A 15,636-nucleotide genomic window follows, 5' to 3' on the forward strand; every position below is an offset into this window, starting at 1 on the left:
GAGACCGAGGGGTGGATCTAACCATGGACAGTGTTTCCCAGGTTATCCATGACTGTGAGACGTGTGCTGCCATCAAACAGGCCAAGAGAGTGAAGCCCCTATGGTATGGTGGGCGGTGGTCCAAGTACAAGTATGGGGAGGCCTGGCAGATTGACTATATCACACTGCCCCAGACACACCAAGGCAAGCGCTATGTGCTGACCATGGTGGAAGCCACCACTGGATGGCTGGAGACTTTCCCTGTACCTCATGCCACTGCCCGGAACACCATCTTAGGCTTGGAAAAGCAAGTCCTGTGGAGACACGGCACCCCTGAGAGAATTGAGTCTGACAACGGCACCCATTTCAAGAACAGCCTTATCAACACCTGGGCCAGAGAACATGGTATCGAATGGATCTATCATATTCCCTATCATGCTCCAGCTGCCGGCAAAGTTGAACGGTGCAACAGACTCCTTAAGACTACCCTAAAGGCACTTGGTGGGGGAACATTTAGAAGCTGGGAAATTAACCTGGCAAAAGCAACCTGGATGGTCAACACCCGGGGGTCTGTCAATCGAGCTCGCCCTGCCCAGTCAGAACCCTTACACGCAGTAGATGGAGATAAGGTCCCTGTAGTACATATGAAAGGTACTTTAGGGAAAACTGTTTGGATTAATCCCACCTCAGGCAAAGACCAACCCATTTGTGGGATTGTCTTTGCTCAAGGACCTGGTTACACTTGGTGGGTAATGCAGAAAGATGGGGAGACCCGCTGTGTACCACAGGGAAACTTGGTCTTAAGAGAGAACTGGGTGTAAGATTTCATGGTGTGCAGATGGAAATAGAATAAGGGGTGGATAATGTCCTGGGTTGTAAGATAAGCTTGTATTCCATTTGCCATCTGTTGAAGGCAAACCGGTTGGACAGGTTTTTGTTATCTCTCTCAGAGACAATGGTTTGCCCCATAGAGGCAATGGTTTGTTTATACACTATTGACTGACTCACTGCCGGGCTGGTAAATGTAACACCGTGAGGGGTCCCACCCAGAGGGGGAAGCCAAGCACTCTATTATTGTTTAAAAGGGGTAGCTTTTTGGGGAGAGGAGGCAGCTCTCTGGGCGGGACTCCAAGAGAAGCAGCTCTCTCTCTCTCTCTTCGCGGGATCTCGCAGCGAAGCAGCCGGAGCGCGCTGAGGCGACGGCAGCGGAGCTCAGAGGCAACCCCGGCGCAGAGGAAGACCGGCCCCACTGCCACCAGATCTTCAGAGGAAAACTGTACCCTTCTAAAGATCACCACTGCAGCTGCAACTCATCAACCATTGCAAAGGGAGCAATTGTCCCAGCAGAACTGCTATGGGCACCCCGACTCCTCAGGTTCTGGACTTTCTCACTGGTTTTGTTTGTACCAATTGCATTTGCCTTGTTAAATTGTTGTCTAGTTTTCTCCTAGTAAAGAATTGTTACTCCCATTCCCACATCTTTGCCTGAGAGCCTTTTAATTTAAAGATCCTGGTAATTCAGAGGGAGGGGGGTTTGCCGTTCTCCATTGCACAGGAGGCTTTGCCCTCTTCCACAGACTCCTGTCTTGTCGAACCAAGACAGCCTCTCATGCTAAATAGGTCCACGCCCTTCTGGGCATGCGTGGTTTTTTGTGGTGGTCTTTACAGGGGTCGCTGGTGTTCTTCTGAAGCTGAAACCATAGTCTTCTTCTGCATTGAACTTTTGAGCTCTTCTCCTCTGCGCATGCGCTTTTGGCTTTCTGCTCTGTTATCTGGGTAGGTTTATCATCCTCGACAGGAGAGCCTCCTTGTCTGAATTCTTTGCATTCCTGGTCTTCTTTGGTATTTGTCTTTTTGCAAGAAGCTTTAAAGAATTTTTTTTTCTTTATGTCTTTTGCGCTATGGCAGAGGTTTCTTAAAATTCAACACATGATTGTACAAACATGATACATTCATTTTGATACATTCATTTTTGATACATTAATTTTGTTAGCTCAATTGATCTTTAGAAAATCTCTTATTTCAGCGGAGACATCGGGGCCGGAATGGGAACAGGAAGGTGGTTACGTCAGTCTCGGGGGGGACGACAGTGGCTCTGAATCAGAGGTGGTGCAAGCCGAAGCTAGGCAAAAGCATGGCTGGGATCAGAGCAGGAGCGTCCACACCCCTGTGATGACGCAGGCAGGGACGGGGCGTGGCCAGGATGTAAATATTCCTCAGGGCACGGTTCCATTGCTGTTCCCATGGCAATAGCTAGCCCAAGCCCATGGCCAATCCCTGTCAGCTTCAGACATGGCTAGAATAGAATAGTTATTGCAACAAGAGTCAGTTACACATGAATCAGTTTTTAGGAGAAATGTTCAAAAGTTTATCAGGAATTAGTGTGAGGTTTGCAAATGTAAATCAATTAGAAGAAATGCTCAAATGTTATCGGAAGTGCAGATTGGGGAGCAGAGTGCGGTTCTGACCTCAACTGGTCAGGCGGACGTGGCCGCCTGGCAGGCACAGGGGAGCGGCTCCCGGTCCGCAGCGGCGGCGCTGGCCAAGCGGTCGGCTGAGAGAGAGAGAGCAGGGCTCCATTCTCACTGCGGTGATGGCAGCGCGCATGCGCAGAATGGTAGAGCGGGGTCTCTTGCATCTCGAGCGCGGCACGGGCACTGACGGCGTCGGTGGCATTGGGGGTGGCCGCGGCCGCCAGACAGCCATCCACAGACGGCGCGGTGGCCGCGGGGGGAGACCCGAGCGGCGTGGGGCTGGGCGGGACACGGCGCGGGGGAGCGGCAGCAGTGGGAAGCAGCGATCACACGCTGATGACGTCTGCAGAGTGCTGAACCACGCTGAGAGCTGGGACTGCCACCGGGACCGGGCAGTGCGACCCAGAGTGGGACCGGAGTGGTGCCAGGCCCGGCTGGGAGAAGGGGGAAGGTGTTCCCAAGTCCGCGGCCATGCTGGGGCCGGCGTGGCGGGGCATGATCAGGGTGGGCGTTCCTTTCCTTGTTCCCATGGCGACACAGAGACGGGTGAATCCAGGCTGTGCATGCGTTTGTGGAAGTCAAAGCAAACGCGGAAATGGCTGAGAGGGGCAGATTTCAGGCACGGGTTCACCACAGCCGACATGGCGTGAGTGGGGAAGATGAGCAAGAGAGGCATGTCTGGAGGGATGATGTAGTTGGTGGCACAGGGTCTAATGTGAGGCTTGTCAGTAGTGTCCCCCAAGGGTCGATACTGAGCCTAGTATTGTTTAACTTGTTCCTCAATGACCTGGATGAAGGGGCAGATGCCTCCTCAGCAGGTTCACTGATGACACAAAGTTGGGAGGAGTGGCCGATACCCCAGAGTGCTCCACAGCCCTTGAGAAGGACCTGGACAGGCTGGAGAGATGGGCAGGAAGGAACCTTCTGAAATTCCACAAAAGGAAATCCAGGGTCCTACACCTGGGGAGAAATAACCCTGGGCAACAGCACAGGCTAGGGGCTGACCTGCTGGAAAACAGCTCTGTGGAGAAGGACATGGGGGTCCTGGTGAGCAACAAGCCATCCACGAGCCAGCAGTGTGTCCTTGTGGCCAAGAAGGCCAATGGAATCCTGGGTGCACTTGGAAGGGCACTGCCAGGAGCTCAAGGGAGGTGATCCTGCCCCTCTGCCCAGCCCTGGTGAGGCACATCTGGAGTGCTGAGTCCAGTCCTGGGCTCCTCAGGACAAGAGAGACATGGAGCCCCTAGAGTGGCTCCAGTGGAGGGTAACAAAGATGATTGAGGCACTGGAGCATCTCTCTGATGAGGAAAGGCTGAGGGAGCTGGGCCTGTTCAGCCTCAGGAAGAGGCACTGAGAGAGGAACTCATGGATGTCTGTGAGTATCTGAAGGGAGGTGCCAGGAGTCAGTGGGGAGAAACTGATGCACAGAAAGTTCCACCTGAACATGAGGAAGAACTTTACTGCGTGGGTGACTGAGAACTGGAACAGATTGACCAGAGAGGTTTGGAGTCTCCCTCACCAGAGATATTCGAGAACCATCTGGATGCAATCCTGTGCTGTGTGCTCTGGAATGACCTTGCTTGATTAAGGAGGTTGGACCAGATGACCTCATGTGGTTCTGACTAACCTTATCCATTGTGTGATTCTGGAATTAAAACAGCGGTATGAATAATGAGACTGAAGGGTTAGATATTGTAACTGGCATAAGATGTCTAGACAAACAAATATCTTCAGGGTAGAGAGTGGAAATTTAAGAGATGTCTATGAATTCATAGAGATTTCAGAGTTGTTGCCTATTATTTTCATTCATTGTTGACAACAGAGGAGGAATTACGTGATTTGAACTAGACCATGGGCAATTTAATTAGATACCAAGACAAACTTTAATAGGACAGCAGATTAAATCCCCCTTGCATTTCAGTCCTTGCAAATACGTCAGGCTAGAGATATCAGCTGTCCTTGCCTGTAAAATTATAGTCCTTGTTGATAAAATTCTCTGGTTATGGATGCTTTGGTGTGATCACTAGGCAGAGAGACTTCCCTGCTCACTCCTGGTGGCCAGCAGACTTTTCTCTTACCCAAATATCTTCATCCAGTTCTATGCCCCATCCAGAAGAGCACTGATAGGATGCTAATAACTCCCCAAAAGCAGAAACTGCAATTTTGAGTGCCTCTTATATGGGCTATCTAAGGAGTAAAGGTAGCAGGCTACATAATTAAGCCCTAAAAAAATTATTTATTTCCTTAATATTTCAGGAATGTCACAGGCTGTAAATCTGACTTGATATTGTTATGAATAATGATATTTCAGTTGATGACATGCATATATTTAGGTGGTGTAAATCAGCATTGTTTCATCTGGCTGAGACTGATCACTGATCTTTTCTCCCTACAGATACTGCATTTATTGTATTTTCCATAAAAATTGTCAGTGATAAGCCTGTGAACAGAAATCATGCTGAATAAGAATAAGAGAAAGAGGAAACAAGGTATCTGTCCTTTGGTGATTCATGGGGTTATTTTGCTGTCATATAATTTCCAGAGTTCTCCCTCTGTGTATTTTTTTTTTTTTATTAACTGAAGCAAAAAGGTCTCTTTTCCTTGGAAGTTTTTAGAGGTCAAGAGACCTTCACTGTTAGGAGGTTACAGTGTAGAGGCAAAAATGTGTTACAAATGCTGTAATAGGGTGACTCACTTGTCTATGTGCAGGGCTGGTCTTTCAGCTTTTGCTCTGTTTTGCCTTCTTTTCAATAATTGAAAAGAAGGCAAAACCTTCAGTCTCTGTAGCTAACAATTACTCATTCTGTTTTGCTGCCTTTATCCTTTTTTTGCAAGCTTTAACTCATTTTATGTAGTCTTCATTGGTTCCTTCCCTTTATTTCCCCTAGGTCTTTCAGCTGTTCTTAAAAAGTCATGTATTTCATTACTAATTGATTGAATTTTTCTGTCAGTGACATTGTAGTCTGTTATGTGTTAATTAGTGCTGTAATCACACCCAGATATTCTAAATGTCTCTTCTTGTCATAGCCACATCAGCTTTTTATATAATTATTTTCATCAAATTTTTAATTTGAAATCCAGTAGCTGTGTGAGGCTCTCTGGGACCATTCCATGAAGCTAAAAATTCAATTGGCTGCCTTAGCCATGCTGATATCTTGGGCTGGCATCAGCCCTACCGTATTAAGCGCTCTGTGTAGAGTGTTTATCCCCTTTTGTGAACCTGTAAGAGCTCATGCTCTCATTTTTTAAAAAAATCAAATCAGTTTTTCATCCTTCTTGGTCTAGATGAAAGCCTAAAAGATTTAGTGCCTGTGGAGCCCAATCTCAAAAGGCAGAAAACAACTGAAAACATATATTTTAAATGTCACAGTTCTAAAGTAATTCTTGTGGGTTTTTGGTCTGCCTAACAATTCTTGGATGTTGGTAAATCTGATCAGCTGCCTTGATGCTTCACATCCTCAGCTTGAGACACAAATAGTCCTGTCACTGGACAAGTTTAGGAGCTAGGGAAAGGTTGAACACTGACAATTTTTTGTTGATCTGATGGTGCACAACACTAAGTGAAAGCATAAACCTTGCATAACCATTTTAGGCTTTAGAAAGATCTGCCTCTGAACTTATGCTTCCCTACTTCTGAATACCCCTGGTAAAGAATATATTGACAAGGAAACTATAAAGAATTAATCGTCCTATAAAATCTATCCATCTTATTACCTAAATAACTGATGGTGCTCTTAAATTTGTGTCAGAGCATACCACAGTAATGCAATCTTATTCTCTGCCTGTCTCCAAGTTTAGTCATTTACATGATCAATAGAGTTCACCGAGTGGGAAATTTTCATTAATATCATGAGTAGTAAGAATAAGAAAAGGAAAATTCAAGACTTCATTGCATTGTTGAGTAAGAAAAAGCATCTTGCACTATTAGAATATCCTCAGAGTTTTTTTGAGTATTAGAACTAAAATTTTGTGCTTAGGCCTGTTTTGACCTCAGTAAGAAAAAACACTTTTTCTACCTCACTCTAGAAAGACCTTTTTTCTCTTCATCACTCCTTATTCAGGCTAAAAAAACAAAAGAACTGCTTGCACACAATAAAAAGAAAATTTGGGAAAGGTATAATCAGTTTTAAATTTAGGTAATTAGCCTTCTGTCTTATTATAAAGAAATTTCAGTGATTAAAGAAAACAAGTTAAATTTTTTAAAGGAAACTTCTTAAATTTCACTTTTTTATTATAGGGCAGGAAATCTGGGTACTAAAGGGATGACTTTTTTTGCATTTAGGAGTTGGGAATAGATTTCTCTCTTTGATTTCATCCTAATGGTCATAATTTGTGGATGGGTTAATTAGCTAACCTTTATAATGCCTACCTTTTTTCATGCAAGTACATGATACTACCTCTAGAAGAAACCTCTCAAATGAGTGCCTTTCAACTTAACTAACAGACATTAAATGAGCCTGTTCATAAAAAGGAAGTCACAGGGAACAATTTGAAATGAATTACTTTAGAAAGTTTGCAAGTGTCTAGAGCAACTTTTCAGCTTCTTAAGTCTTCAAGGTTATATGAGAGAGCTTAAGGCTTAAAAATGTTGGAGGGAACAGCTGCAGTTTTTGAAAACAGTAAAGGAGAACTTGAAACGTAGTTTTATCAAAGCTTGGCTGTTTTCCTATCACAGGCAGTAGACGCCACTAATCTCTTCCTTTTGTTTAAACAGATGCTATTTGCTTGGCAAGTAGCTGAATTTTAAATGCAGAAAATTATTATACAAGGGGAAAATTTTTGACTGGAGGTTAGAAACACAAGGTTAAGTTCAGGAAAAATCTTGTTTTCTCAGACATCTTCCAAGCTGTGTGAGGAAAGATTTCCCCCACATTGGAAATATAAATTTTTGTATTTTCATTATAAAGAAGGGATTTTTCTGTTTGGTATTTTTTGTGTTTGTGGGTTTTTTCTTTTTTGATTTTTTTTTTTTATTGTCAAATATTATTATGATATTCAAGTACTAAATGGTCAAAAACTTTGGATAGATTTGGTTTGCATGGTTGCATTTTATATTAGTGAATGGCTAGAAGGAATAATTCAGAGGTTCACAAATTCTCCCTCTGTCTCCGTTTGATGTGTCATTAGTTCAGTTAGTAGAGAACTGTTAGTAGAGTTCTTTTTTATCAGCGCAGCTCATTTTTACTCTAGCTAAGTCAGGTTAATCAGCATTCATGACATGAGGGCACAGGGTTTTTGGTCCATTAATTGCCTATAGCAAAGCTCAGACATTTTTCCTAATTTTTGAGGCTGGATTGGAAATCTTATGAAGCGTAGCTATCCTCGGGATGGATCTCAGTGTCCGCAGCTTTCTTCTAAGCCATCCAAAAGATGTCAGCAGAACAGCATGGATTCCTGATGCAATGCAAAGCTTCTGGACATTTCTGTTATGACTTAGGCAAGAAAATGATGCTTTGTATTGCACATGGAGTGATTAATCAGCCCCCAGTAGCTGTTAGATAATGTGTCAATATCTGCTGTTTTTGAAATCAGCAGTGACCTGATTTAAACGCTGGTTCCACCAAGGCATACCCATGTTCTCTCAAAGCACACAAAACACAAGTTGCTGAATATGGTTTGGAGAGTTTGGAGATATGGGTCTAATCTGATCTGCTTAATTCAAGAAGGGGTTAGCTTTCAGGGCTGAGGAATGAAGGTTGTTGCTGGAGCAAGTTTTGCCTCTAGCCCTTAAGCTTCTCAGATCCAAACACAACAGATGGTGCCTCTTGCAATACAATATCTCTTTAACATCATGCTGAAGTTTTGGTTTGCACTGATGTCTGCTCTGTTTTTTTTTTTTTGTTGGTTTTTTTTTTTTTTCTTTTCTTTTATTGAGTGATTCCCATTTCTGTCAAGGCATAACATATTTAGCCAGTTATGGCTGCCAAGATCACTAACAGAAGTGATTCCCTAACACTCCCAATTTTAAAGTTGATTTCTTCTAAGCACTTTGTTACCAGAAAGCAAAGAAAAACTCCCAATCCCCTGTGCTCTTACCTTCATTCTGTATTCTTCTCTGTCCCAAGACACATTCTCTTCACTCCCTGTGTTCCTCTGCTCTTTCTTTAAGAGCTGATTATTGAAGAGATGCCTCTGCCTGAATTAAGGTGCAAATGAGACCATATGCCAAAGTCAATAATATAGATTTTATCTAGCAATAAAAGGTGAAGCAGAGAGAAAGAAATACAAAAGAGAGGAGAAGGAAAGAGACAGAATGTGTTGGGTAGTTACCACTTGTGGTCCCAGGAGTGTCCAATTAGCCCTTCTTTATCCTTGACTAGAGGGTCTCAGATTGTTCCAAACTTTTCATTGTTTATATATTTTAGCAAACAAAGCAATTAATACTTATTGGCCTCACCGTTCTATTATGCTGTTGGTTAAAAGATTCTCTTCTCTAAGGCTAATTAGTCTGTGGTCTTTCTCTTGAAGAAGTGACTTGTAAATTGGTGGTTATAATCTCCCCCTGCTAAATTTGTCTTTTACTCAGTCCAAGCTGATTTCAGCGCCATTGCTGAGTTGTCTTTCCTTGTTGCTGCATTGTTTATGTTCATTATCAGTGATACATTCTACTCCCTCAGTGTTGTTAACTAGACCCCTACACCTGAGAAAACAAATTCAGACAATCATATCACCTTTATCTTATCTCAAATTCCTGTAACGGTGGCTTAAATTACAGTCCAGTTTCCAGATCTCCACAGGAGCACATTCAGGAGTGGAGCTTCAGTCATAGTTTCTGGGCACAGGTGCCATCTGTCCCATAATTTGGGGTGATCTTTGTTTGACTGGTGATATGTGTATGAGCAGTTGCTTCTTTGTGTAGCTTGCCAGAGTGGGAATTTTTGTCTGGATGCAGTACTCAGGATGTGATAGCCAGACCTGGCTTCTGCCAGGCTTGGAGTTAGCACCATCCTGTTGCTCCATTCTGTGCCTATCTCATGACAAAGTCCTTCTGTGGCCTTAACAGTGTTTGAGACAGGCAGCTGTGATCTTTAAGTCTTTACACCTCCCACAGGTAGACAGCTGCTCACACAAATCAGGAACAGAGATGTTTGTGATGACGTTGGGGAAGGTTGGCAGCAGAATGGTGTTGCATTTTAATTTTTGAATTCATTCTTGCTGTGCAGGTATTTCATCCCTGGTGCAATTCCACCTGTACAGCAGAATGTTAATTTTTCCTTGACTAACTCTTATTTGGCAGAGGCTGTAAACAGCTTAAAAATCAAGAACAAAGGAAAGTATGCCTTGTTGCTCTACTTCTGACATTTCCATCACCTACTGAGGGTAGAGATGGGAGAGATAAAACACTTTTGAAATGATTTGTCTACTGTTACTGCAGATAATTTTTGAGAATTGTTTTGCTACTCCTGTGTTCCATTTATGGGATTCTTCCTCAGGCTTTTGATGCTTGCTGTTGGATTGTAATTATTAGGAATGAAGGTCTTTTACCTTTTTTTTTTTTGAGTATTAATAGTTAGTGGTATTGTACTTAAATGCAAGTGCTTAGCTTTCTTTTGTAAAACAAATGCTGAGAAATTTGTAGGAAAATAAAAGTGAGACCCAGACTATTTCTCTCCCCAGTTATCCTCACTTTTTGGTACTATACACTATGAAAAGGAGCCAAAAGCAATTTTTTCATGTATTCTGCCTTCTCAGGGTTTATCAGATACTGTGCTTAGCATAGTCCTTAGATAAAAATCCTTAGAGTTCATTTCCTTTTGTCTATCTCCAAGGACAGGTTGTCATTTATGACTTCTGTATCTCCTGCTGTTTACTGATAAATTCTTTATGTGGTGTATTCTCACAGTATCAGAGGTACTACTCTAAAACAAAATTGCATAAATATTTCTGTTTGTCAGCTTACAAATTCACCTGAAATGAAACTCGGCAACAGGAGACATTTGTCTCAACATTCCCTCATTTCCTATATTTTTGAGGTTTAACATGCCGCAGTAATTTTTCTTATGTTATGATACTCTAAGCTCCACTTTAAGAGGAATTAACACGGAGGCAGAGGATTTATGAATTTACCTTCACCCAGCAAAGGGGCTGCCTCTGAGTAGAACAGCTATTGATAAAGCTATGTTTCTAATAAAATATTTCATGAAATAAGAACCTGCTTTAGGTCACTGAGGACAACTCTTGATTCTGATTTGCCCTGTAACCTCATTGATAATGCTGTGACTTTAGACAGTCCTGCAGGATATGACTCGAATTTATGGATCCTTGCATTGCTGTGAGCTTTGGTCTCCAGTTGGGCTTTTCTTACCTGAACTGAATTTTCCACAGTCAGTTCCTATGCATTAGCAGCTGCTAGGGTTTTTTTTGGTGGGTTGTTTGTTTCTAACAGTGGTAAGTAAATTTGCTGTTCCTGTCTTTAATATAGCCCTTGATACTAGTTTACTTACAGTGCCCTGGTAGCAGTTTCCTTAAATATCTGACCAATCTGTCAAGGGGTCCACGTTCATCCTTTATGACTATACAAGTTGCTATCACTTCACTGGTACCTTTTCCATCTTGAGCGATCATATCCCTTTCCAGTCTGTACTGCCTTCAGACATGCTTTCAAAAAGCTCAATAGAATATAAATAAAAGAAAATGTATTTTGTAATATTATAAAGTAATAACATCATACTGCATATAATTGTAAAATAAAGTTATATAAAACATTATGGAAAGAAAATTACGTATCTAAGATCTGATTTTTGCTTTAGATTTTGTGTTAAAGGTACTCTTGGATTATTTGCTTATAGTTACACTATGCCTCAGTAGTTTTCACCCTAAGGTTCAGTTTCTCTCTGCACTGCATGCTAGAAATCCCTCTTGGCTATTGCAGTCTTCTAGAAGAAATGAAATCTCCAAATTCCTGAAAAGCTCTCCAATGTGGATTTAGGGACAATACTGGCCTTAACAGTATTCTTCAAACACATGTAGTTGGAAACCTGTAGTATTATGTTTTAAAGTTTACCTCTCCCACAGATTGCAGTCCTATGATATTTTGGGATGTGCCTCTGCCTTGGACCTGCTTGTCTTCACAGAAAAGGATTGTTGCACTTGGGTTGAATTCTTCCAGTAAAAGACAGGAAGCTGGAGGGCTTTAATACCTGGCTAAGGGTGACATAAATGTAGCAAACACTTGGAGTCCTGGAAGCTGGAGGCTTTTCAGGTTTTGCTGGATTTAGTCTGACAATTCATCCCTACCTGTTTGCATAGGGATGTACTTGAGTATGTGTGGTTTTGGGAGTATTTGCACTAGTAAGGGCATGGCCTGGTGGGTCTTCAAATGAAAGCCTTAGCTTTCATTGCCAGTTCTTCTCCCAGCTTGTCTTACAAGCTCCATGGTTGCATATTTCTTGCTAATTTTCTCTCCTCTGGACCATATTGTCCTTCTTAGAGGATTGTTCTGAAAATTCTGTGGAATTGTTGATTTCCTTATTTTTTTGTAGATTAAAATGTTCCTGTGGTAGATAAGGTGTACTCTTTATATGACTTGGCAACTAGTACCTAACTGAGAAGGGACTGTTGCCTGCTTTGTGATCCAGTGTGTATCAGGAAAAAATATCTGCCTCTACTGAGCCTTTTCGTGCCTCACAAACTGTTAAATGGATGAGTATTTTTCATACAGACAGAAAAGTAATTTCATACTGGTACTTCTCTCTGACTAGTGGTTCAGATGAGACACAGAGGTTTCTGTTCTTATATGTTCTCTGCAACTTCTTCCATTTCTGCTGGAGTGGGTTCTGATAAATGCTAAAATAATTGTATTTGAGGAGATTAGCTGTAGAAAATATTTTTTATTTTAATTCAGTTGATATTCCTAGGGATGGTGATATAATTTTATCATTCTCTGATACAGTTTTCATAGGAACAAGGCTTACATAGTGGGGTTCTTCAGCACGAGCATTAAGTCAAAGCTTATTTGAATCAACAGTCAGTGTCTGACTTTGACAGTGAGGCAGGACTGAATAACCAAATTCATTTTCAGAAGTCAGGAACTCCTTTTATTCCCTTACTGTTCTTCACTTAATGGTGATATTTGTTGCTGACAAACATATTATGGATTTTAAAGATCTCTCCCACTCCTCCCTTTTAGTGGCCTGGTTTGCAGATTCTGTGCCATATCTGCATTCCTTATAACTGGTTTCTGCTGTGCTGACCCTCCCATTGAGGTCATATGTGTTTCAAGTAGCAGCAGTTGATATGCATATCAACTCTAAATGTCCTGATCTATGTCAAAATTTTTCCCTCTTTATTCAGGCTTTTCACAGGGAGGATCTTTTTCTATCTAATAGAGGTAACTAAGACACCAATTTATTTCCTTTATGGAACTGAAACCAGTCTTCCTGAGCCTGTCAGATTGCCAATTTTCTGTGTGAATGACTTTTAAAAGTCACTGAGATGTTGAGAGTAGATGCTTTCTGACCAATTTTTATATTTATATGGCAAGGTTAAGAGCTTGATAGATTCAGTTTCAGCAGGTCCCAACTTAGATGATGTACCAAAAGAAGAGATTATAGTATGATGAAGAATAGTAGGGGTTATAATATGATGAAGAATAGATTTTCCAAAAAAGTAAAGAACAGAATAAAAAAAATGAAAGTAATCCCTTACAATCCAGACAATGTTCTTCTCCCCCAATTATGAAATAAAAACCACACAATATCAATTACACAAATATGTGCTTTTTTATACCCAAGAACAGTTAATGAGAAATGGAAACAATGCAACAGTAAAACTTAAAAAACTATACCTGATTCAATTGACTCTGCCCTTACTTTCAGTGTTCAAAAGCAGTAGTATTCATTATATTTTCTTTTCACTCATTCTATGCTTTACATATAATTTGTGCAGAAGAGATACAACTCCCAATATCCCCACTTGAAGCTAAGGATAGGTATTTATAACAGTGGGCATAAGCTTGCAGGTTTGCTCAACCCTCATATTTAGCAGTAATAGTGCATTTCATATCAGTTGTGTAACTTAAATTTGGGGCCTATCTTTTTTTTGGTCAGCACAAATTACTGTAGCCCCTTCTGGAATCATGCACATAGTCTTTGATCCTGCATTATTTAAAAATAAAAAAGAAACAAAAGGGTTTTACTTGATAAAGAATAGTAAGTTGTGAAAAAATATATGGAATTATTTATTTTATAAATTTTACATGTGATGACATGTACAATTTAAAAAATACCTGACATTGCTTTTTGTAGTAATCTTACATAATCATGTAGACATATTTACTTGAGTGTGTTTAAAAGACACAATAATCAGAATTGCTAGGTACAAGCGAAATATCAAATATTATAACATATTTTTCAGGTAGACATTTAGTTGCAAGCAGTTAATTTCCAACGTTTTCAATTATGAGTATTATTTTCTTTGTTAGGAATATTTTGCCAGTTGTATTCCTTGAAGCTGGCACAGATAATCCTCATCCTTCCACATTAAAACCTGTGTTAATTTCAGCTGAAATATTAGAAGTGCTCTGGATAGCCACAAAATCTTCCTATTTTTTAAAGAATGATAATGACAGTTCAGAAGGTAACAGTTGGAGGTAGGCAGTTAAAGGGAAGGAACTGCACTACCATAATTCTTTTTAAGGCAGAGATTTTCCCATTAAGCTATTGTCTAAATCTCATTTGCCAGTGTTGTTCATTACCTTCTGCTTCCTTTGTTCTGGTACTGAGGAATTGGTAATGGAATCCTTTGCCAGCTTTGTAGAGCTTTCTGTGATTGCTAGTCTGTTAATATAAAAACCAGACAGAGCATTATGAGTGGCTAGTTTGACCTCTTGTATATCAGTGTGGCAGCCCAATTTTACTTGAATTGTGTCACTAATTCCAGCTGAGCTGTTGTCTACAGTTTAGTGTGACATCCAGCCTTGATTCAAAGACTTTGTGATGGAAAACCCAGGATGTTCCTGGGGAAGTAGATCCCAAAATATGTTACCATTACTAAAAGAAGGCTCTATTTTATTTCTGCATTTTCTAAGATTCAATATTATGTCTGTTCTTGACCCTCAGTGGCTGTGCTCTGGCATTTGCTAATGTGATTAGGGAAGTATCAAAATTTTCTTCCCACCCAAAAATTAAACAAGTTCAATGTTGCAATCAAAAACAGCTGGTGCTGTTATTTTTTATTTTATTATTTTTTTTTATACCTGCGTCAGAACAGCATAAATTTGGTCTTTATGTACTCCTGTGGTATGTTCTTGCATGTTCTTGAATGTACAAGAACATTTTTGGGCGTGATTTCACAAGTGGATATATTTTAACTTCAACTTTTTAAAAGATGAGGATCCCTTTAAGAAGCACTGAAATAATTAACACAGAAAAAGGTGTTTTCATGTATGCTTCAGGAACTGATGAACGCAGATCACTCTCATAGTTGATAATTCTTGATTGATGAGATCACTCTTCGAAATTCCTCCCCTATGACACATGTACCAGGGGAGGAAGGAAGCATACTCTTGCATTGTCAGAGATAATGGATATTTTTATGTTTTCATTCAAAAATTTTTAACAATCTGGAAGTTATGGGCAGTGAAACATGAGTTGCTCTTCTATTCATTCACTGTTATAGGAGAAACTGTGCATATGGGTGTTGTATAACTATATTTTCATGTCTATTATAGAACTATGGTGCTGAAAAGGATGTGAAGAAATCACTTGCTTCTTCCCTTCCCCAAAGAAAGGATGAAACACATTTTTACTATTCCTAAAATATATTATTGGTTCAACCAGTTTTTAAAAATGTTTGGTGATGGGATTTCTTGCACCTTTGAAGGCAATTCACTCCAGTGTCTTACCGTCTTGACTATTAAAAATTATTTTAAAGGAAAATTTGGAATAATTCTCTCAAAACTCCATGACTATTGAACAGGGTGGATGAAATGATGAAATATTTGAAATATTTTTATGTGTGTTAAGTTTATTGAGACACTTGAAGACTATCCCTTCGTTCTCTTTAGTATGTTCAATTGTAAAAAATACATTTGTTTTTTTTTTTTTGGAAATGTGACTTTTGTCCTCCTAGTATGGTTGTCAAAGTCAGTAAAAATTTAAAAGGGATTTCATAATTATCTATGTTTGCACCTAGATATTTTTACCCTCCTTATCCCTCAAGATCCAGTAGCAGGAAAAAAAAA

The sequence above is a fragment of the Lonchura striata genome, chromosome 3 (genome assembly GCF_050655825.1).
Source record: "Lonchura striata isolate lonStrDom1 chromosome 3, ASM5065582v1, whole genome shotgun sequence".
NCBI lineage: Eukaryota > Metazoa > Chordata > Aves > Passeriformes > Estrildidae > Lonchura > Lonchura striata.